The 23,125-nt window shown below is 48.6% G+C and overlaps 2 long non-coding RNA genes across 2 annotated transcripts; one reads left to right on the top strand and one right to left on the bottom strand.

Moving 5' to 3' along the window:
- Window positions 1-942: 942 nt before the first annotated feature.
- Window positions 943-12,584, bottom strand: LOC311526333. The gene is made up of 3 exons (XR_014712987.1): window positions 12,533-12,584; window positions 9,504-9,574; window positions 943-6,975 (listed from the first exon to the last, which is right to left on the bottom strand). It is a non-coding gene; the product is annotated as an uncharacterized lncRNA (long non-coding RNA).
- On the top strand, window positions 10,301-13,797 carry LOC311526334. The gene is made up of 3 exons (XR_014712988.1): window positions 10,301-10,375; window positions 11,632-11,757; window positions 13,660-13,797. It is a non-coding gene; the product is annotated as an uncharacterized lncRNA (long non-coding RNA).
- The last annotated feature ends 9,328 nt before the right edge of the window (window positions 13,798-23,125 follow it).

Raw genomic sequence — 23,125 nt, 5'->3', positions numbered from 1 at the left:
CATATGGCAGTGTTCAATGAGGCCCAGAGGTCCTGACATGAGCTGGCACCTGGTCTGCCAGCGTCCCACACATTACAGGCAAAACCCCTTTTCCTGCCTCTGGAGGTGTGTTAGGAGGAGAAAGCCAGCAAGGAATGCAAAGTCAGGGCCCTTTCCTGTTCCCAGTGGAATCCACAACAAACCCCCATTGATTCCAGTGGGAGCAAGGTCAGGCTTATATGCAGCATTACAGTAAAGGGAGGCAGTGTGGCTCAGTGGACTGGACTGGGATGCTGAAGGCCGGGTGTGTCTCTCCTGTGTGCTCAGTGTTCCATTGCTGGTTCCACAGAGGAGGAAGAGAAAGCATCCTGACTGGGACGCAGAGGGGTGAGGAATGGAGAAGGGCAGAGGGGGGAAGAGATGAAGGGCTAGGGGGATGGGGGCAGGACGGGATAGAAGATGGGAGGGGGATAGGAACAAGAGGGGTTGAGAGCTGGGGATGGGAGGATAGGAGCAGAGGTGGGGTACATGGTCAAGGGCTGGGGACACAGGTGAGAGCAGTGGGAATGCAGCAGGAGTTGGGAGGGGAGGATAGGAGCAGAAGGGGACAGACTGGTGAAGGCACAGAAGATTTGCCACCACTAAAGCACACTCCCCTCCAGAACCTGGAACTTAACCCATTATACCTGAATCTCAACATTCCTTTGCTCTCAAACAAATATAGCTGTGAAACCCATTGACAAAGTGCGCAGCTCAGCGCCCTGTAGTCGCAGGTCTATATAGAAGATGACAACCTCTTACTGCTACCAGTTACTCTGTTAGCTGAAGTGGTAAAGTACCATGCTATGGAACTAAAGTTCCCTACCTGGCTGATGAATCACACAGGGAGTCAATGTGATTAAATAACATTTTTGTTTTTTCAACTTTTAATGTTTTTAAAAATGTAAGAAATTCCATCCCAAAGCTATATGAAAAGGACACTAAGCTTGCAAAGTCACACAGTGGAAAATTAGGAAATACAAGAACTGAATTTGGCAGTGCAACCTGAATTCATCCCCCCACCCCACCCTTGTGCATATGCATTATGATTCATTTTTTAATTACACGAGCATCTCACAGATTAAGTGATTTGTCAAAGTTTACATACAGTATCTGTGATAGAACCAGGTTTTAAACTGAAACCACTCAGCTGGGACCCAGGAGGCCAGCCTTTCTATCTGATAGATGCAAAGATAGATTTGTCCAAGAAAACTGCTGTAAAAAATGTTTATTAAAGCAACACTTCTCACTCCTTTTATCTCAGGCTCTAGCTCTTCTGTAACTTTCCAGGAAGAACACGCCCCGGGAAACTCTGCATGAGATGCTGCTTGCTCTTCTGCTCTATCTTGCTTGCCTTCTTCCTGGTAAGTGAAGTGATGTCTGTGTCTGATGTTAAAGCAACTTTTGTGACAATAACCATCCAGCAATAATCCCTTTATCAAATGGGCTTAGTTTTCAAGGTTAGCTTGATGAGGTTGTGTGTGTGTGTGTGGATGTTTTGAGGACAGAACTAGTCTACAGTTGTGTGATAGAGAAAAATGTCTTTCGTGCTGTTATTGTTCAACAAATTCTTGTTTTTGCATATTACTCCATGCCTGGAGAATGTACTGATGGGCACTCTTATACACCAAAAATTAAATTAATAGAAGCAAGCGTATTCTGCCTGCCATCACCACCAGTTACGTCTGGGCTATGAAAGTCAAGCTGTATTCACTCTGCATCAAATACATCATCCTTGTCAATAGAGATTGTGGAACAGAATTGGGTGAATACAAGGTGGCGGGGGGGGGGAAGCCAACCCAATATTAATATTCTTGCACATAAAACCTGTTGCTCTGTTTTACAATTATTCACAAACCCTTTTATCAACTTTCATCCACTTGCAGGATCAGGACCTATGTGGACACTCGAGCATGCCTAGAGCCCCACTGAAGTCAGTGGGGTTCAGCTGGGGCACAAATGACAAACCCCCCTTCCATGTGAGTCTGGATGAGGAAGGGTTTATTCTCAGAATGTTCACAGAAAGAAAAGTATCCCGAATTCTAGTGTGAATGATTAATAGATTCCAAGGCTTCTCTGAATTAATTCCTGTTTGAACTGAGCAGATCTTTTAGAAAAGCAGTTGCTGGGTTATTTGTTGGAGTATGTCTGTCTGATCTGTTATGCCACACTCATCGCTGTGGAACAGGAAATGGTTAAACTGGACACCCAAGGTGCAGAGAGAGGCCTGATCCAAAGTCCACTCGAGTCAATGGGAGTCATTCTACTGACTTCAGTTGGCTTTCCCTATGGCCCAACTGCATTGGTCCCAAGAAGCTCAGATTGTATCCACAGGTTCCATTCCCCACTTCCATCCTCATCACACAAAGGCAAATGTGAGGCTGCTTCTCCCTCTCCCATCCCCACAACTCTGGGCAGCTACATGGGAGTGGAGAGATTAGACTCAAGAAGCAAGTGAAAAAGTGGGCAAGCAAGTGGAAATTGCCCATTGAGCTTTCTCCATGAATCTACTGATGTGCCTGATGTCCTGCAGTAATGACTGGTTTAGTAAGGCTGATTCTGCCGTGAGCCAGCATCACACCAGCCCTATAACAGCTTTGAAGAAAGTTTTTAAATTTAAAAGAAAGTTGTTTCCCAAGGAAACTCACCATCCGCTGACGGAGGAGATACCAGGAAACCACGCACCAGAAATAACTTAAACGCTTTCAGTCAGTCAGATCACACAGGGTTGGACTGTGACCCTAGATGCAGCCCTGAACAAAGGGTAGTGAGAAAGCAATGCCAAGTTAGGAGAAGCCCCGGGACGCACTGTGACTCAAAGACACCCCTCTGAGTCACAGTTCTACCCCTGCTTCCTCCTGGCTTCTGGGGAAGGAGAAGGAAATGCAGTAGTTTGCTGCTTTCCTATACCAGCAACAAATTATGATATCCCCTATGCCAGTGAGCGGGTGAGGGAAGTCATGTCGCTGGCCTTTGCCCATCCACAAACTCCTCCCAGTCCAATGTCCAGTTAGACCCATAAGCAGGGTTCTTACTTCCCCTGTATGGGCATGTAGTTAAAGTCACAATTTAGCTGCTAATCAGCATAGATATTTCTTTTAAGACATCTGCTCTTAAACCCAAAGACATGTCCAGCGTGCCCTGCCTTCTCCCTCGCTCATGCTTGAAAATAAAGATTCTTAAATAAACAATTGCAGTGAATTTAGTCCCCATGAACTCGAGCGACAGCCTGGGAGCAGAAGCCCTCAGTGTGGCCACAGAACAGGGAATGATCACGTGATAGATGAATGTAGGGAAGTTCAATGTGGGGGGGACCATCTCATTGCAGTATTGCCAGCCCGAAAGATTTGAAACTCATAAGCCAGGTCCCCCCAAAACCATGAGATTTTTGTAAAAGAACGAATTTGGAGTCTTTTTGTCTTCTCACTTTTGATCCCATAGGGATCATGTTTTCTAGCTTTCCTCTGCAACCATGAAGGTTGGAAATTTACTTTAAGCTCAGATTCTCATACACACGACACCAGGAGTTGGGGCTTTCAGAACACCCAATATCACAAAACTCACGATTATGTCACAGGAACTGGCATGTCTGGAAAGAAATTCTGTTGTCTCCTTGTCTGTCTAGGGTCTAACGCTAACTATCTTGTATGCACTGTGTCTTTGATCTGAAAGTCAGACTGTGTCTCCTCTCTGCAACATACTTCTCAATTTAGGAGCAGAGTTGGGTGAGTGCAGCAAAATAAAAATTCTGGCAAATAAGATGTGCCTTTTCTTGATCTCATTTTGATTCCTTTATTTAAATCTGGGCATTCCTACCCTTTGGTGAAGTCCAAAAGGCAGTTTGGTAGTTCAGTGTGGGGAAAAGTTGTATGGCTGTTACCCATGTTGTGCAGAGCCTTTGGACAAGCAGAAGATTTGCCCTCCCAACTGGGAGATCAGGTAACTGCTTTCAGCTCTCCAGGGGCGGCAGATCCAGGAACTCCAGTGCACTTCTTTGCATCTGCACTTAGGGCTCAATCGTGCTCCCACTGAAGCCAATGACAAAGCTCCCACTGGCTTGCACTGTCTAGGATCAGCCCTTTAGAGAAAGGTTTAAGCTCTGTGATGGCCCAGAGCCTTCGCTGTTAGCTGCATTTACCTGAGTAATTTGAGGAGTAATACCAGGAGAAATAGCAGCTGTAAAATGCATCACACTGTACTATGCCGTGTTGTTGCAGCTTGGTCAGTCCCAAGATATTAGAGAAACAAGGAGGGTGAGGTCATATCTTTTACTGTGTATCTCAAAAGCTCATCTCTCTCACCAACAGAAGTTGGCCCACTAAAAGGTATCACCTCACCCACCTTGTCTCACCCTGTACTGACAGCTGTGCTAAAAATAAAAATTCCCCACAGGGGGTCAGTGGAGTAGCAGCACCCAACTATTGTTGGCATATTCTATACCAGGGTGGCCAAACTTACTGACCCTCTGAGCCACATCCAACAATCTTCCAAAGTTTGAGAGCCAGGGCACACCTACCGGGGCTCGGCGCTTCAGCACTGCTCTTGCTGAAGGCTCGAGCCCTGGCTGCCACATCCCATGGGTCTGTGGCCCCAAAACACCCCTCCCTGCTGGGCAGAAGCCCCTACTCCACCACCCCGCTGCAAGGCAGAGGTCCTGAGGTCTGTTCCCTGTCCCTGCAGTCTGGTAGGTGGAGAATGGGGGTGGGGTTCTGCGAGCCACACTTTATCTGTAAAAGATCCGCATGCGGCTTGTGAGCCACGATTTGGCCACCCCTGTTCTAGACCTTCTCAGATGCTAAGCCCTAGGAACACTGGGCATGATGTGACATTTATCTCCCTTCCCTTGTCTTTGTATATTGCTCTGGCCCCAGCACAGTATCAACTCCACTCCTTGGTGCATGAGGTGCTGACAGCCACTTGCCCACCATTTGCCCTTTGCAGAGTCTGAAAGGTTGGCCCTTGTTGTCAGAGCCAGGAAGTGAGATCAGTTCTGAGAAACACGGGTTGCAAAATGGCCATTGCCTTGGGTATGCAGAGGAGGAAAGGCAAAAGAGGTGTTGATGCCAAAAAGGAAACAAGAGGTGTGAAGCCACATGTCACTTGAACAGGAGTAGGGTTATGTGCTTCTTGAAACGGCTTCCAGAGTGACCAAGTTAGGGGACTTAGTGCCATGCAGGCACATCCTATACAGGCAAAAAGCAGCAATGGCTAGACTCTGAGCGGCCCTTGTGCACAGGGTGCTCAACAAGTTTTTCCTCTTGCATGGCTGCTATGGAGCACAGGGGATGCTCTTTCCTGCTTCTAGTGGGGAGCAGAGTGCTGAGAAAGGGGGCAGCAGGGTGGGGTCTAGGACTGTGGGCCTGCACTGATTTCCATCTGTTTAATTCAGAGAATCTGGACACAGATCTTTCCTCTGTTCCGTATTTATAATTACTGCAGCTGCTTTGACTTGGGATCTGCAAGTCACGTGCAAAGCAGTTGAAAGGCTTGCCTAATTTTGTGACAGCTTCTGTAAATGTCTCTGCTGAAAAGCAGTTGTGCCACTTCTTGCGTTGCTCCTCCTCAGTCAGCAACAGTACTGCAGAGAGAATATTTTCCCATTACTCCATGGTGGAATCAAAGCACTGTCACAAGTGCAACAAGATCCGGTTGAACTCAATGCTGAGCTACAACCAGGGACAAATGTTGGTGTCCAGAGCAATGTGGAGTATTTGCATTGCATTTACATTCACGTTAATTAGGTGGAGTTAAATGGCAGCCAATTATCTCAAGTTACAGCAGGGATTAAAAACTCCAGTCTAGACAGGACTACACAGACACTGAAAATATGGTGCTCTCTCTTCTGTCAGTTTTAATTCTTGGGCATTTAAAACATACCTAAATATCTTTATTAGGTGCTTTTAGGAAAGGAGAAGCTCATTCCATGCTCTTCCCCATCTGTCTTAGCTATTTCTAAGGCATATCTCACCGTGGTATCTGTCTTTCTGAGCTGGTCACATGTCTGGTCCTAGATTTGCTACAGCAAAAGAAAACACACCTGAATCAGTATGAGATCGGGACACACTGTGGCTTTGGTATCTAGCTCGAGATCTTGCTGTCAAAGGTTAGAATAGCTCAGCAGGTGGATGAGGTGATTTCAAACAGTTTCCCCTTCTCTAACATGGTCTTCAGCCCAACAGTGCGGCAGTCATTGGATCATAATGGCGAGCAAACCTGCTGGGCAAGGAAAGCATGATGGTGGGCTTAGAAGAGCTTCCTCTTAAATCCCCCCAGTTTTTTCACTGGAGCAAACATTTCACTGTCACGCTCCAAAATTTTTGACTCCCTGCTTTTCTTCCTATGCACCTCAGAATAAACACTGGGCTGGCTGCTCTTCTGACTCCAGAGTCCCACCCTTCATGGCAGTTGTGTACACTCAGCTGGAGTTGTGCACATACAAACGATGAGGTGATTGGGCTCTGGGTTAATGATCGAGTTCCCCATTTCTGAAGGAGGCCCAGGCGAGGGTAGTCCTTGCCAATGCACCCCAGAGCACTGATAATATTCCTCCTTCCAACACGGCTTCTGACTTCTTTGAGCAACATGTGAGTTAACTTCTGGCCACCTTTCCAGCACGACTAATGCTGTTCTGCTTGACTTCTTCTCCTCAGAGGTCACGATGCACCAAAAGACTAAAGAAGTCTATTGGCACTTCAACACCACACTACTGCTGATGGGGACCAATCTGAACGCTTCTTCGGTCTTTAACGTGGAGTGGTGTGCACAGCTGAACAGGAACGAAGAGGTCTCCATTCTAACATACTCACCCAGCTCCAAGAACATCTATATTAATGAAAGTTACAAGAAGAGAGTTGTCTTTTCTCATACGAACTTTTCCTTGACGATTCATTGTGTGACTTTCAGTGACGAAGGAGTCTATACACTGACCATCCAGCTGCTTGACAGGCAGCAACAGATCTACAAGTCAAGAGTCACAGTGATCAGTAAGTGGCCTTTTGTAAAATCCATGGCAGCCCAAGTTGCATGAGCCACCTCCGCTGATTAGACAGTGACAAATTTCCAGTGCACACACCTGCCCTCATTTGATTAGAAAAGGCTGAAGTGGGCAAAGGGAGGTATGCAAGAGAACGTACAGAGAACTGATAAACTGGTTCTGTTTAAAGCCAGTTTATTGACCATGGAGACTAACAACAGACGAAAGGGTGGCCCTGTGGTTAAGGCACTGCACTGGGACTCAGGACAATTCCTGCCTCTCCTACATATAAAATGGGGATAATATTAATACTTGCTCTTTCCCACCCTTTGTTTATTGTGTCTATTTGAAGCATCTTTACTATGTGTTTGCATAATGGCAAGCACAATGAGGCCCTGATCATGGCTAGGCCATCTAGGGGCTGCTACGAATACTGTACAAAAATGAATACCTGAACCCAGCCTGTTACTGAGGTCTATAAGACTCTGGTGCTTGACAATGCAGTATAAATGGGGTAGGGAGGAGGGAGGATATGGTTTAAAGAAAACACGTCCAAATGTAAAAAGATCAGAAGGTTTTCTTTAGGAAGCAAGGAGAAGCCAAATCCTGTTCAGAGAGAATGTGTGTGTGTGTGTGTGTGTGTGTGTGTGTGGAGAATGTTCTAAAAGAGTGAATTCTAAAGCAACCCTGTGGAACCTTCATGAACAGTGAATTCTGAATTTGTGGTCACAAATATTTGCACCAGAAAATTCTAACAGTTATGGTCATCCAATCTTGGAACAGGTGCATACCATATATCAGTCCAATCAAAATGGGTCAAATTTTGAATGTCAAGTAGTGAATGCTCACAATGAACTGCTTATAGAAGAGCTACAGACCAAGAATTATCACTGAAAAAATACAGAAATTCAGTATTAATGTAGCCAAAACCCCTGAACCCTGCTCCCATAGCAATACCATGAGACAATCAGAAACCTATACTATCATATCCATCCATGGCAAATATTATCATCTGATCAGTGACCACAAAAAACTAGAATGACTTAATCTTAATCATAGAGTGGTTGGGTCACTTTTCAGCCTTCTTCACAGTCAAACCCAGTGCACTTCAAATAATTGTATGATTTCTTGACAGGCAAATGGCAAAATAAAAGCAGTCATACACCACTTTTCCCTGATCCTACAAAACGCCAAGAGCACACAGCACCTTGCAGAAGGTACTCAGCACCAAACAGCATTGGGCTCCAATTCCACAAGGCAGATAATCACCCACAGACACAACATGTATCCATATACAAACCTCACATGCCCAGATCCTGAAACTGCAGCACTTAGATGAAAAGGGCAAAGAATAACATGTGACAAACCATCATGCTTAATATCAGAGGCATGATTGTATGTAACAGATTAATAAGCCAAAGTTGTGTGGTGCACTGTCATAGGGCAGAACTTCTCCCCAGCTTCCAAGCATGCCCAGTCCGCTTTAAGAAGGTTTATTGTCCAAACAAAGCAAATTAAACAAAGAGAAACCGTCCCTTAGCTCACCCTTTGTCTTTGGGTTTCACAGACACCTGTCCCAGGGTCTCTGGTGATCCTGCTTTTTGCAGTTTCCCAGTTCCAGCCAGCTCTTTCTGGAGCACCTGGCTGCTTGCTCCAGGGACCCACCACAGCAGTTAGTTCTACTCCACTGTGGCTTCTCTCTCCCAGGCACTGCCTGTCCCAAGCACTTCTCCCCTTCCTGCCCTCTGGAAGGGGAGTATAGCGCCAGGTGTTGCCTCACCCACTTTTAATTCACTCAGCTGGGCCCACCTGCTCTGACATAGGAGCACTGGGTCTGCTCTACTCACAGGGACCATCTACCCTGTGATGTGTACGTTTTTGATACGTTGCATGCAAAGGGAATAAATAGTCTCTATATTGGCAGAGTTAATGTAGCTTGGTGCCTTAACTGGGGATTTCCAGATAGTCAAAGGTTTGAGTTTCTTGTAAATTTAAACTTAATGGATAATAGACTTTCAAATCATTGATATGTACCTACAACCAGAGCTGGTTGGAAAACCTTTTTCCCATCCTGTGAATATTTTCAAAAGTTCACCTTTTTTCCCCATCTTGAATTGGGATGAAAAGTTGAAATCTCAAAAATATTAATGAACCCAAATCTGATTTTTGTTTCCATTTTGGGCCAGTTGAAAGGTTTTGTTTTGAATTTGACATTTTAAAAAAACCTCTTTCCCAGTCTAATTTGCTTCAATTTCTAAATAAAAAATTATTTTGAACCAGAAAACGGGAAATTCTTGCTTTGAAAACATCAGTGAAAGCATTTCTGATGAACAACTTTTCATGAAACGTATTCTGCCCAGCTCTAAAGTAGAGACTAGAATGCAGATTTGTTATGCAAAGCAGTGAGGCTTTGCGGGAATGTACATAATGTTACCCACAGTCCCTTGCTTTCCCCATTACTGTGTTTGGAGGTCACCATAACTTGACAGCTCCTCTTGTGGTTTTTCAGTACCTGTGTCGAATGTGCACATCACCAGACAGACATCTGCTCCTCATCAGGGGAAAAACATCACCTTGAATTGCCTGGGGACAGAAGGAAATGCCATATCTTACTCGTGGCAGAAATGCAACCAGCCTTTGCCAATTGGAAACCGCACCATCCTGTCTAAGGACAACGCATCCCTGACCCTCATTAACATACAGCAATCCGACATTGGGAACTACAGATGTGTGGCCCAGAATGTACTCAGCTCTGGGCATAAAGACTTCATCCTGCAGCTCTGTGCTGAGACTGGTAAGAGGGAAACTCATTATGAATTATTGTTATCATAATTCTAACCTATGCTATGACATAGAGATCGAAAGCAGCAAACAAAGACCTATGCTATCACTTCTTGAAACCTATCTGTGTTTCAGACACTAGGTGGGCACAGACACAGGTGCTGGCTTTTATTTTTCCCAGTGGGTGCTCCATAGGGTGACCACATGTCCGGTTTTTGACTGGGTGCCTAGCAGCTCCAGTCAGCACCGCCATCCGGGCCATTAAAAGTCCAGTCGACGGTGGTGCAGAGCTAAGGCAGGCTAGTCGCTACCTGTCCTGGATCCGCCCTGTGCCTCAGACGCAGCTAGCAGGTCCAGCTCCTAGGCGAGGGGGCCACAGAGCTCCATATGCTGACCCCCACCCCAAGCACCAGCTCCGCACTCCCATTGGCCGGGAACCGTGGCCAATGGGAGCTGCAGGGGCAGTGCCTGAGGGTGAGAGCAGCGCGCAGAGCCGTTTCCCGCACCGTCGCTTAGGAGTCGGATCTGCTGGCCTCTTCCGGGGTGCAAGCACAGTGCCAGACAGAAAGGGAACTTGCCATAGCTCCCCAGCAGCCACCCAAGGTAAGCCTGTGCCCCAACCCCAAGCCCCAACCCTAGCCCTGAGCCCCCACAAACCTGGAGCCCCCTCCTGCAACGAACCCCCTCTTCCTCTGCCCCACCCCAGAACCCGCACCCCCAGCCAGAACCCTCACCCCCTCCCGCACCACAACCGCCTGCCCCAGCCTGGAGCCCCCTCCCACACCTGAATCCCTCATTTCTGGTGCCACCCCCTCCCGCATCCCCAGTTAGAGCCCTCACCCCCCCACACACACACCCCACCCCCTGCCCCAGCCCAGAGCCTCCTCCCACACCCTGAACCCCTCTGTTCCCCCAGCCTGGAGCCCCCTCCTGCGCCCCAAACCCCTCATCCCCAGCCCCACCCCAGAGCCCGCACCCCCAGCCAGAGCCCTCACCCACTCCTGCACCCCAATCTCCTGCTCCAGCCCAGTGAAAGTGAGTGCGGGTGGGGGAGAGCAAGTCACTGAGGGAGGGGGAATGTACTAAGCCGGGGAACAGGGCCTCGGGGAAGGGGCAGGGCTAGGGTATTTGGTTTTATGAGATTAGAAAGTTGGCAACCCTAGTGCTCCACTCCGCTGGGCTCCAAGGCCCTCCCCGCTCCGCCCCTTCCCTGAGGCCCCTCCTTTGCCCTGCCTCCTCTGGCCCCCACTTTGCCCCCTCTTCCCAAGGCCCTGCCCTCACTCTGCCTCTTAACACACTTGAGCATTCACACTGCACTGTAAACCTCGGTATACAATTTCTGGACCTGGGTCTCACAACCATGCTAATGTATGCATACTGCACGACACAGATCTTCTGACTCAGGTCTGCAGCTTGAACTGCGTCCACACTGCAAAATGACAGGGCTTGGACCAAGTCCCAGTGGGACTCAGGCTCTGACCCACCCCTCTTAGCAGGGTTTCCGGACCCAGGTCCTGAGTGCTTGCAGACCTGAATCAGACTGATTTCTGTGTGCCTGGAAGCATGGCTCACCCTCAAACCTATGTCAGAGCCCGGGCTTAGTGTGCAGTGTAGACTTACTCTCTGGGGCCCTGAAGAGGGAAAATAGGGGAGGCTTGCAGCAAAGGGAACTCTGGCCATGAGGGACTGCTCATGAAGTGGCAAACCGGTTACAGTTTCTCTCTCACACACCCCCCAAAAAACCCAGGTGTCACTGCAACCACAAGGTTCAAACCTGGAGACATTTTTGTGAAGCACTTTGGATCATTTACCCTGAAGATGTTTTGTTTGCATTCTGTGTTTCTGTCAACCCTAACCAGGTGTCTCACCCTGGTGGAGCTATGGCATTTACGGGTACCCTGGCTATCTGGGCTACGCTATTGTCATCTTCTACATCTTCAGCTGGGTGAAAAGGACCAGGAAAAGCAGCTCCAAAGGCCAGTCAGGTACCAGTACCTCCACCTTGCCCCTCAACTGCTAAGCTTCCCTCCCCTTTGCCTTCCATCAGCCATTACAAGGCTTGCATAGAAGCATCTGTGTGCAAAGAAAAGTGTAATTAGATATTCCTGATGCAGTCATTTTTTTCTTTTCTAAGGAGCCAATGCAGGGACTGGTTACACTTTAACTTGCCAAATAAATGCAGATTTTTGAAGTTTCAGCAATGCCTTTCACCATGCACGCTGGAGGTGAGGCACAAGGCTGATAGGAAAGCGATGAAAAACGCTGCTCCCACGGGGAATCAGGGAAGCATTCTGATTTGGAGGTGTTTTTACCCTGCTTTGCACAAGCCGCAAGGCTGCGGAGAGGAGGCCCATAGCCAGCACAGTTGAAACACAAGGATAATGCTGATAACCAGAGAACAGTTAACGCAAGTTAAAAAAAAAAAATGCAGGAAGAGGAAACCCACAGCCCAGGTCTTAGTCCCATGACTGTGGGCGTGTAAAGCCTCACTTCCCACAGCCATTTGCCACTTCTGCCTCCCAAGCACTTCTTCATAGTTCACCCCCTGAGCACCTGTGTTTAGCTGAGGGTTAACTTCTTCTTCCCTGAGCAGAGTCCCACATCCCGCGCGGGCGCTAGGATTTTTGCCGCCCCAAGCAAAAAACGTTTTGGCCGCCCCCGCTTTTTTTTTCGTGCCCCCCTCCCGGGTTCCGCCCCTTCCCCGGCCCCGCCTCCAACCCGTGGCGTGCCGCATTCCCCCCCCGTCCTGTCCCAGCTCACCTCCGCTCCCCTGAACGCGCCGCCGCTCCGCTTCCCCCCCCCCAGGTGAGCGAGCGGGGGCGCGTTCACGGGAGCAGGGAGAGCGGCGGCGCGTTCGCGGGCGCAGGAAGTAACTGGGGTAGAGAAACCTCCGCTCCACCGCCGCCCCCTCCCGCGAGCGCGCCGCCCCCTCCCGCGAGCGCGCCGCCGCTCGGCTTCTCCCCCCTCCCAGGCTTGCCGCGCCCAACCGCGGCAGCCTGGGAAGGAGGGAGCGGGGAGAAGCGGAGCGTTGGCGGCGCGCTCAGGGGAGCTGGGGCGGCGGGGGCCGGAATGCCGCCCCTGGAAATGTGCCGCCCCAAGAGTGCCTAGAGCCGGCCCTGCCCACATCCTATCTTTCCCAGCCATTCAGGAAGGGCCGGGCTCCACCGCAGTACCTCAAGAGAGCTAATGCTAGGAAGCAGGTTTTATCTAAAATGTGCAAAACATCTGCCACGAAGTTGCAAAACTGCCCAAATCAGGAGTCTCTGTGCCTTCTGCTACACACACAAGGGTGGAGCAGAGCGCTGAGAAATGCCCACTTTACGCTCCTGAGTAAAAAGTGGTTTTGAAATGTGCCGTTCAAAATTGAAACCTCTGCATGTTTCAGATGCAGAAACAGCCACTTTTCAAATGTTGTAGACTTTTTTCAGGGCATCAAATACAAATCTCTGGAGAGGGAGACTTGGTAGATTTAAAATCCCCCGAATTGCTGCGGATTACCATCCTGGATAGCTTTATTCCCCATCCTGCTGCTGGCAAGCCTTTCATATGACAGGAGGTGCCAGGGAGGGGCAGAGCAGCCATGACACAGAGATACACTTTTACACTCTGCTCCATACCAGCCGCAGATATTCCAGCGCACTCCTTACCCCGCTGGTTCTGCTACCACCTCTGGAGCAAACAAGAAGTTGATGGTAGGGTTCACTCTGGTATTTAATAAGCCCCTTTCCTCAGGTTTTGGCCATATCTGGTTATCAAATGTGATGGTAGTGCTATCACTTTTTCATGATCTGCCTCGAAGCTCACCTGGTATCACACATAGAAGCTGCTTGATCCATGCAGAGTCATCTTGGAGACTCATGTTGTTTTATTTTCTGCTTTTTAAACAGATACCATTTATGAAAACACGACTTTTGAAACACCCCCCACAAACAGCTGTAAAAGAGTTCCCCCTGTCTACATAAAATACGTCAAGAAGTAATCTTAAAGGGTAGGAGAAAGACTGGTTTCTATTCAGAGTGGCTTTGTTTTATTATGTGTACAAAATACTCAGCCTGTCCTGCTAGTGTGCACGTCCCAGTGTTGATGGGAAGAGATGGCTTCAGAAAGAAAGAAAGAAAGAAAGAAAGAAAGAAAGAGCTCTACAGATGGAGTAAAACTGCCTTTATGCACACTAGCTGCATGCACCTGTCTACCTACCTGTGGTACTTACATGAACTCCTGCTTCCAAAGTATCTGAGCACATGACAATCTTTAATTATTTACTTCGCCTCGCAACACCCATTGGTTTCCCCATTTTACAGGCGGGGAACTGAGATGCTAAGTGACTTGCCCCAGATCACACAGAGTCTGTGGGTTTGTCTACACCATGCAGCTTTTAGCGACAAGGCTGTGTCGACACAGCCTTGTTGCTAAAAGTCAGCGTGTGTAAATGCTCTTTTTCAGTACTTTGTCAGCACTTTACGTCCAGCCCAGTGAGTGCTCCTGCCGACAAAGCTGCGTTCACACTGCCACTTGCGTCGGCAAAACTTTTGTCTTTCACGGGGGGGGGGGGGGCTTTTCCAAGTACCCATGAAAGACAAAATGTTGTCAACAACTTCGCAGTGTAGACCAGCCCTCAGGCAGAGAAGGAAATTGAATCCCAGTTTCCCAAGTTCCAGGTTAGCCCTCCAACCATTGGACCACCCAGCACCAACCCGTGTTGGTGAAGATATGCATTGTCCTTCTGGGAGGAGGCTTCTTCAATGTTTCCATTTTATGCATATGCATTACTTCATTTACATAAGTGAACCAAGCTACAGCATTGCAAAATAAAAGCACTGTGCTCAATATCTCCCCAAGTTGCCCCATCCCCCACCACCTTGTAGATCATTTACCTTCAGCTCCGCTGCTATGCCCACAGCACCCTCAGGAACAATCTGAGTCGTGGCCTTCTTCAATGGGCAGGATTTTCTCCATGAAGTGGGATGACAGTTCTTCACAGCGCTTAGTGCTGGGTTCTGCCTAGGCTTGAAGAAAGTCTTTGCTTCCTTCTGTCTGTTTCAGCTTTTGTTTTCCCGTCATCAACACTCCCGTTTCTACCCGTCTCTCTTTGTCTGGCACAGGGTGTCAGAAAACCATGGAGATCTATGGGTGATAGGGAGGAAGGGGCAGTTTAGGGGCCAATGCATTGAGGATAGTGCACAAGGGTAATAATTCACCAGATCCTCGACTCCTTGTCTTTTGCGTGGATTGCTGCTGTCCTATTGGCACGCTTTGGAATTTGGTGGGGTCTTAGTGGTCAAATCAGACTTGTGGGTCTTTCACGGAAAGTGGGAGAGCTCTGACCACTATCTTCATGAGGTGATGATCTAAGATAGGGCTTGGGCTGTGATGTCCTCCATATTGACATCTAAACCAAGGATCAGGTCCAAGGTGCGACTGGCTGTGTGGATTCGCCCAAAGAGGTGAGAATCATAGAGAGGCAAGAGTCAATACGCATGTTGAAATCTTCCAGGACAAGTCTAAAATATGTCACCACCACCATAAGCAAGGTATCTGTGAGCTCCTTTATGAACTCTTACAGTCTATCAAAGGATAAAATCAGCATGACATTTCTAAGCTTGGTTTCTCTTTACCTCTGACCTTGCTAAATCCAGTTAATGAGCAGGCAATCTTAGAACTATTGGTGGCTCCTTCTCGGACTTTAAAATTAATTTGGCTAAATCTTCTGGTTTCTCTTCAGCACACCAGCACCGGTGCAAACAGGTTTTCTGTCAGACAACGCGGGGATGTGTGTGTTATTTATCCATCTGTTCACATGTAAACTGAGTATTGTCTGATTCTCAATGGGCTTCCTATCAAGTCTGAACTGTATGGAAATGAAGGATGCTGTGGGGAGGGGGACTTCAGACATATCTAACGGGAAGAGAAGACCAGAAGGGGAAGGGAACCTTATCTGGGGGGAGCACTTTGAAGGTTTGCTTGACTGTATTTGTGGGGCAGAGAAGATGCCTGAGCACCTTTCATGGGGGAAGCTACAAGCTTGATGGAAAAAAGCTGAAGAGAACACTGAGTGAGATCAAACTTCTTTAGACAGGAAGTTAACCTCTTAGTTAAATTTAGTCTCTTGAAAGCGTGTTATGATTTTGCTTTACATGTAACCACCTGTTCCCAGTATTCTCACTCACTGTTACCTGGATCTCTAAACTTTGATAATATATTTATACTGAAAACAAGAATAAGTTTGTCTAAGTGCTGTGCAAAGTGCTGGTGCTGAGCTGAATCTTACAAGCGGGTGGGTACTGTCCCTTTGGGAATAACAGGCCTGGTAGCTCTGGAGTGTGCACTGGTTCAGGGGCTGGAAGCTGCAGGGAATGATCTGAGGAATCGGGGGTTGATGTGTGCCTAGCGCTACCTCTACAGACAGAGCCAGGCCTGCGGGGCCCTGGAAGGCAGGGCTTGTGTTGGCAGGGGCTAGTGGATTCAGGGAGCTGATCCACAGCAGGCACAGACAAGGCTGTCTCCTGTGAAGGTAGTGTTGCCAACCCTTCAAATTGTCCTGGAGTTTCCAGGAATTACAGATTAATCTGTAATTAAAGATTATGTCCTGTGATGAAACTTCCAGGAATATGTCCAATCAAAATTGGCAACCCTATGCGAAAGGCAAGTGGTTGTGAGGTGCCTGATAATCCAGGGTACCCCTGGGGAATGTCATTCTAGGTCAATAGTACATACACATACTGTGAGACTACACTATAGAGACTGAGAAGATCAGAGAGGAACCTGTCTGCATGTGTTGTGAGGTCAGACTAGATCAGTGGTTCTCAACCTATTTATCATTGTGGGCCACATCCAATACTACTTATATGGCCCTAAGGGTGTCACATGGACCGCAGCTGTGTGCTGATTGGGCTGCGAGTGGCCCACGGGTTCAGAACCACTGGACTACGTGATCTCAATGGTCCCTTCTGGTCTTGGAATCTATGAACCCACGTATTGAAACATATGATAGCAACAAAGTGGGGAAGTCTGTATAAAGAACACCAGTAGACTTACTGGCTAATAGCTTGGGTTAAGAAGTTACTCAAAAGTCTTCCAAAATCTGTTTGCAAATGTTTGTGTATGTATTAAATATTTGCTCCCTAAGACATTGTGTGGTAGTCTCTCTCTCTGTCTCTTTCCCTCTCCCTCCAACGCTGACAGGCAGCTATTAACACCTACATTCAGGGTTTTGCATACCACAGCTCTGAGGTTTAATGCTGGGTAACACTTTGCTGACAAGTAATGAACAAACCAAACTCTCTGACCTGTGTTTCAGCACAGACGTAAGCTGACGTGAAGGAAAAAGGGGAGAGTAAATTAATCCTACATAGTATAACTTCAGTCAGCAACCCTCTTGCTCGTTACATTTACAGCCTAACCAGACACAACAGAGCAAGGGCTGGGGAACGGCGCATAACCTACAAGCAGAGTAAGCAGAGGATGGTTGGCAAATGGCATTGTAATGCTACAACTGGTTTTTGGAGGGTGGGAGGTTGTTTTTAATCCTTGGGGAGGGCTTAGTTAGGAGACTAGCTAAAACAGAAACACAAAGGAAGGGTGAGGGGCCATGGAGGGGAGGGGACTAGAGGAAGGGCAGCCAGAGGAAGGCTGAGGTGAACTGTGAGGGAAACGCAGGAGGGTGCCAGAGCAAAGGGCTGATCCGTACAGGGAAAGATGTCCAGAGTGAACACTGCAGTGAGCAGCCTGATGACAACATCAGCGTCCAAGGGTCCCACCTGAGGCAGGACCTTGCATTTGCTCCTGTCACCTGGAACTTCTCTGGCCCCTGGTCTGGTTCCTCCCTGGAATATCTTTCTTACCAGGCACACATAGCTCAGGGAGGCACCCCATGGGTGCTAGTACCCGCAGAGGGCAGGAGGGACAGCCCAGCACAGGGGGCCCAGGGAGGGATGCCAGGAAGAGGGCTGGTTCAGGCTGGGCCCCACCTCCATCGCTCAGCCCCAGCAATCTCTGCCTTACCTGTGTAAGGTGGGTCTGGGGAAGAGCTGCATTGAGGCGTGCACCTGCCTTTATGACTCTGTACTCCTCCATCCTTTCAACCCGTCAGGAGCTTATGGGCATGAACCACTCTGCCAGCTTGGGAGCCTCTTCCCTGGCTATTCCCTCCGCCCAGATCCTCCCATCGTGGGTGTTATGCAGCACAGAATAATCTCCGTTTCAAAGATGATCAGGTTCCTGTAGTGGAATGCACAGGCCCAACACATGTGCTGATTCCCCCTGCTTCCAGTCTGGATAATATAGGGAAAGTTCACATCCAGCTCCATGCTGGGGACAAGGCCTCTCCCTCCAACAGCACAGATTTCACCTTGTGGAAACCACACAACCCTGGCATGCACCGGGGACTATTTAAACAGTAATTTCAAAGCTTCAGCTGCTGCAATCAGGGGTCCAATACTGACTAATGAGCACAGAAACCTCTTCAGTTAACCTGTTCCTGGCAATATTCGCATCCCGGAGCCATAACCGACGTACTAAAAGCTAGTGACAGAGAACTGGCTTTCTTACAAGGTCCTCACAGACTTTGCCCAGAATCTTGGGACGGTTGCACCTGCTGTCCCATCTGCACTTACGCTGATGCAGTCACTACCCCAAGAATTCACCCACATCTCTAGCTGGCCTCTTTAGATGCCTAGAAATCAAGGTGAGATGGGGAAGGGTTGCACAATGGAGAATAGAAAACAGTGAATATTGTCCAGCTAATACATGACAATGAAAAGCCAAGTGTCTAAGGTGGAATTTTGCGGAACCATCTGGTGCAGACGTCTCCAGGCCTTCAGGGTCCCCACTGGTGCCATTAATGGACATTTGGACCTCTTTCATAATAGCTGCACTGGAAGTGACTGATGGAAGCCAGGAAATACCCACTCCTCTGTACTGTCCATCCGCACAGGAGAACGTGGGTGAGGTAAGGGATGTTGCTATGGAAAGTACATCTGAAGATCAAGCTAGCGGGAGAAGCTGTGGAGTGAGGGTCTGTCATGCTGGGGAGATAACGACAGTGGGACTTACCTTAACCAGCTCAGGACCTGGTCCTGCAGGAGCAGAAGCAGGGGAACCAGGCTGCAGGTGACACCCTCATTCACAAAGTGCTTCTCCTGCACTTTAACTGCTCCTGCAGCAAAGCGCACCTCCAGTCTCACCTGGGAGAGACACCCACAAGGAGAGGGTGAAAGGGCTGGGTCACCTTGTAACAGCAGGGATCACTCTGATAGGGATTTACACTCCACTTGCAGAATGATCTCAGCGTAATGTGAACTAAAGACTGGGACTGTATCGATAAGTAACTCTCCTGGATGCAAGTGCTGATAAAGGGCCAGACCCTGCGACCTTCACTCACCTTGTGCAATGCTTCACTCTGAGTCATCCCATTGGAATGACTGGGACTAGCCCTGGAGCAAGGTACTACTCAGCATTAGTAAGAGTGGCTGAATCTGGCCTATAGTGTTTCCTTTGACAAAACGACTGGCATAGAACTGTCCAGCGTGTGCAGCTGTCCTGTGCTGAAGCTTCCTGCCTCAGGCGGATGTTGGCCTGTTGATGTGTAAATCCACAACCACACACATCCTGTGATATTATTGCATCTGAGATACGTAGATACAGTGCGGTAACAGCTGGCCCAGGGCTGTACAGCTGCACCTAAGACATGCTCCCATAGACCATAAATGATCATGTAATGAAAAGGAGAAGGAGAGGGGTTGTATTGTGATGTGCTCTCTGATTAGTCAGCTGTTAGTGTCTGTACGTTACCTTGACAAGTTCAGTTCCCATTGGTTTGTGGTCAGCAAGAATGGCTGGGGAAATTCAAGGTGGCCTGTTAGAAGAAAACAAGAGCATTTAAAAGACAGAGGGTATTGAAAGTCCCTTTGTTCACATGATCCCCTTAATTGTGTGCTTGAGGCCTGATGGGATGTGGAGTCCCAGGGATGTTTTGGCAGGGCCTGCACCTCTGATAAAGAGATGACATTGGAGCCTTTCTAACTGCACGGGGCTACAGCAGGTTTGTGTCTGATACACATGACACCAGGTCTAACCCTACCAACACAGCTATACCAGGGTCCGTACCTCCACTACAGAGGACACAAATCATTATGTTTAATGACACGGCACTGACAGAGCTGTGTGGAGGGACACAATAGCAGAGTACAGGAAACTGGCCAATGAACGTGAGGAGAGGTGGCGGGAGAAAGATAAGAGGAGGCATGAGGCAACGCTGGGGCTACTGCGGGATCAAACGGATATGCTCCGGAGTCTGGAGGTTCATGAATGGCACCAGGATCACAGACTGCCGCTGCAGCCCCTGTTTAACCGCCCTCCCTCCTCCCCAAGTTCCATAACCTCCTCACCCAGATGCCTCATAACGCGTGGGGGGGGGGGGGGAAGAGGCTCCGGGCACCCAACCACTCCACCCCAGTGGACAGCCCAAGCAATAAAAGGCTATCATTCAAGAAGTTTTAAAGTGGCCTTTTCCTTCCCTCCTACCCTCCTCCCACACCCTACCTGGGCTATCTTGCGAGTTATCTCCCTATTTTTCAAAAAGAAAAGGAGTACTTGTGCCACAAGTCCTCCTTTTCTTTTTGCGAACACAGACTAACACGGCTGCTACTCTGAAACCTCCCTATTTTTATAATCAATTAATAAAGAATACATGTTTTTTAAAAGATAGTGACTTTATTTCCTTTGCAAGCAAGCTGTGATCGAAGGGGGGAGGGTGGGTGGCTTACAGGGAATTTAGAGGCAACCAAGCATTTTCATCGAGGAGAAACAAACAGAAGTGTCACACAGTACCCTGGCCAGTCCTGAAACTGGTTTTCAAAGCTTCTCTGATGCGCAGCGCTTCCTGCTGTGCTGTTCTAACCGCCCTGATGTCTGGCTGCGCGTATTCAGCGGCCAGGTGATTTGCCTCAACCTCCCACCCCGCCATAAACGTCTCCCCCTTACTCTCACAGTGATTGTGGAACACACAGCAAGCTGCAATAACAATGGGAATATTGGTTTCGATGAGGTCTGAGCGAGTCAGTAAACTGCACCAGTGCACCTTTAAACGTCCAAATGCACATTCTACCACCATTCTGCACTTGCTCAGCCTATAGTTGAACAGCTCCTTACTGCTGTCCAGGGTGCCTGTGTACGGCTTCATGAGCAAGGGCATTAAGGGGTAGACTGGGTCCCCAAGGATAACTATAGGCATTTCAACATCCCCAACAGTTTTTTCTGGTCTGGGAAGTAAATCCATTCCTGCAGCCATTTAAACAGATCAGAGTTCCTGAAGACGTGAGCATCATGAACCTTTCCCGGCCATCCCACACTGATGTTGGTGAAACGTCCCTTGTGATCCACCAGTGCTTACAGCACAATTGAAAAGTACCCCATGCGGTTTATGTACTCGCTGCCTTGGTGCTCTGGTCCCAAGACGGGGATATGGGTTCCGTCTATCGCCCCACCACAGTTAGGGAATCCCATTGCAGCAAAGCCATCCACTATGATCTGCACATTTCCCAGAGTCACTACCTTTGATAGCAGCAGCTCAATGATTGCGTGGGCTACTTGGATCACAGCAGCCCCCACAGTAGATTTGCCCACTCCAAATTGATTCCCGACTGACCGGTAGCTGTCTGGCATTGCAAGCTTCCACAGGACTATGGCCACTTGCTTGTGAACTGTGAGGGCTGCTCTCATCTTGATATTCTTGCGCTTCAGGCCAGGGGAAAGCAAGTCACAGAGTTCCAAGAAAGTGCCCTTACGCATGCGAAAGTTTCAGAGCCACTGGGAATCATCCCAGACCTGCAACACTATGCAGTCCCACCAGTCTGTGCTTGTTTCCCGGGCCCAGAATCAGCATTCCAAGGCATGAGCCTGCCCCAGTAACACCATGATCTCCAAATTGCTGGGGACCGCGGTTTTAGAGAAAACTGTGTTCATGTCCTCATCACCATGCTTCCGTTGCCTCCTCGCCTGGTTTTTCAGATGCTGGTTCTGCACATAGTGCAGGATAATGCGCGAGGTGTTTACAATGGTCATAACTGCTGCAGTGAGCTGAACAGGCTCCATGCTTGCTGTGCTATAGCATCTGCTCGGGCAATCCAGAGAAAAGGGCGCGAAATGATTTTCTGCCGTTGCTCTGACGGAGGGAGGGGCGACTGACAACATGGCTTACAGGGAATTAAAATCAACAAAGGGGGTGGCTTTGCATCAAGGAGAAACAGAATGGCCCCCTCAAGGATAGAACTCAAAACTGGGTTTAGCAGGCCGTTGATTTCACGGAGGGAGGGAGGAGAAAAGGAATACAAAACAAATCTGGTCTATTTCTTATTTTGATCCACTTCATCTATCTTTATACATCTTGCTGGCAGCAGATGGGGCAGTATGACTGCTAGCCATCGTCATCTCCTGGGTGCTCGGCAGAAGACGGTGCAGTATGACTGCTGGTCATCATTGTCTCCTGGCTGCTCATTAGAAGACGGTGCAGTAGGACTGCCGGCAGGACTGAATCACCATGAGATGAAACTTAAAAGGGTAATGACCTGGCTGAGTCACTCCCATGTTTGCCCAGGTGCCCCTGACCGACTTCACTGAGGTCAACTAAAAGAGCACCCTGGAGTACGGCAACGATGCCTACCAGTCATACTGCACTGTCTGCTGCCAAAAGGCAATGAGCTGCTGCTGTGTAGCAATGCAGTACCATGTCTGCCAGCACCCAGGAGACATACAGTGATGATGAGCTGAGCGGGCTCCATGCTTGCCATGGTATGGTGTCTGCACGGGTAACCCAGGAGAAAAGGCATGAAACGATTGTCTGCTGTTGCTTTCACGGAGGGAGGGAAGGGGGGGCCTGATAATATGTACCCAGAACCACCCACAACAATGTTTTAGCCCCATCAGGCATTCGGATTTCTACCCAGAATTCAAATGGGTGGAGAATGCAGGATAGCTACCCACAGTGCAACGCTCCGGAAGTCGATGGTTGCCTTGGTACTGTGGACGCACTCTGCCGACTAAATGCACTTAGAGCGTTTGTGTGGGGACACACACAATCGACTGTATAAAAACGCTTTCTACAAAACCGACTTCTATAAATTCGACCTAATTTCATAGTATAGACATGGCCTCACACATCTTGTTTCCTTATATCAATGAAGAACAGCAGCAGCTTGCTGGCAGTAAGTTTGATGCTATTCTCCCACCCAAGCTCTGAAGGAGAATGCTGAGAAATCTGGGGGCCTCCGTGACAGCTCTCCAAGCTGTGTCAGTCAGGCAGCTGGGCTATGACATCTTCCACATGTAAAAATAATTTAAAAAGCCATTGATTCAATC

Source organism: Lepidochelys olivacea (assembly GCF_965140295.1).
Source record: "Lepidochelys olivacea isolate rLepOli2 genome assembly, chromosome: 9".
Taxonomy (NCBI): domain Eukaryota; kingdom Metazoa; phylum Chordata; order Testudines; family Cheloniidae; genus Lepidochelys; species Lepidochelys olivacea.
This window is presented reverse-complemented; position numbering and strand designations above follow the sequence as displayed.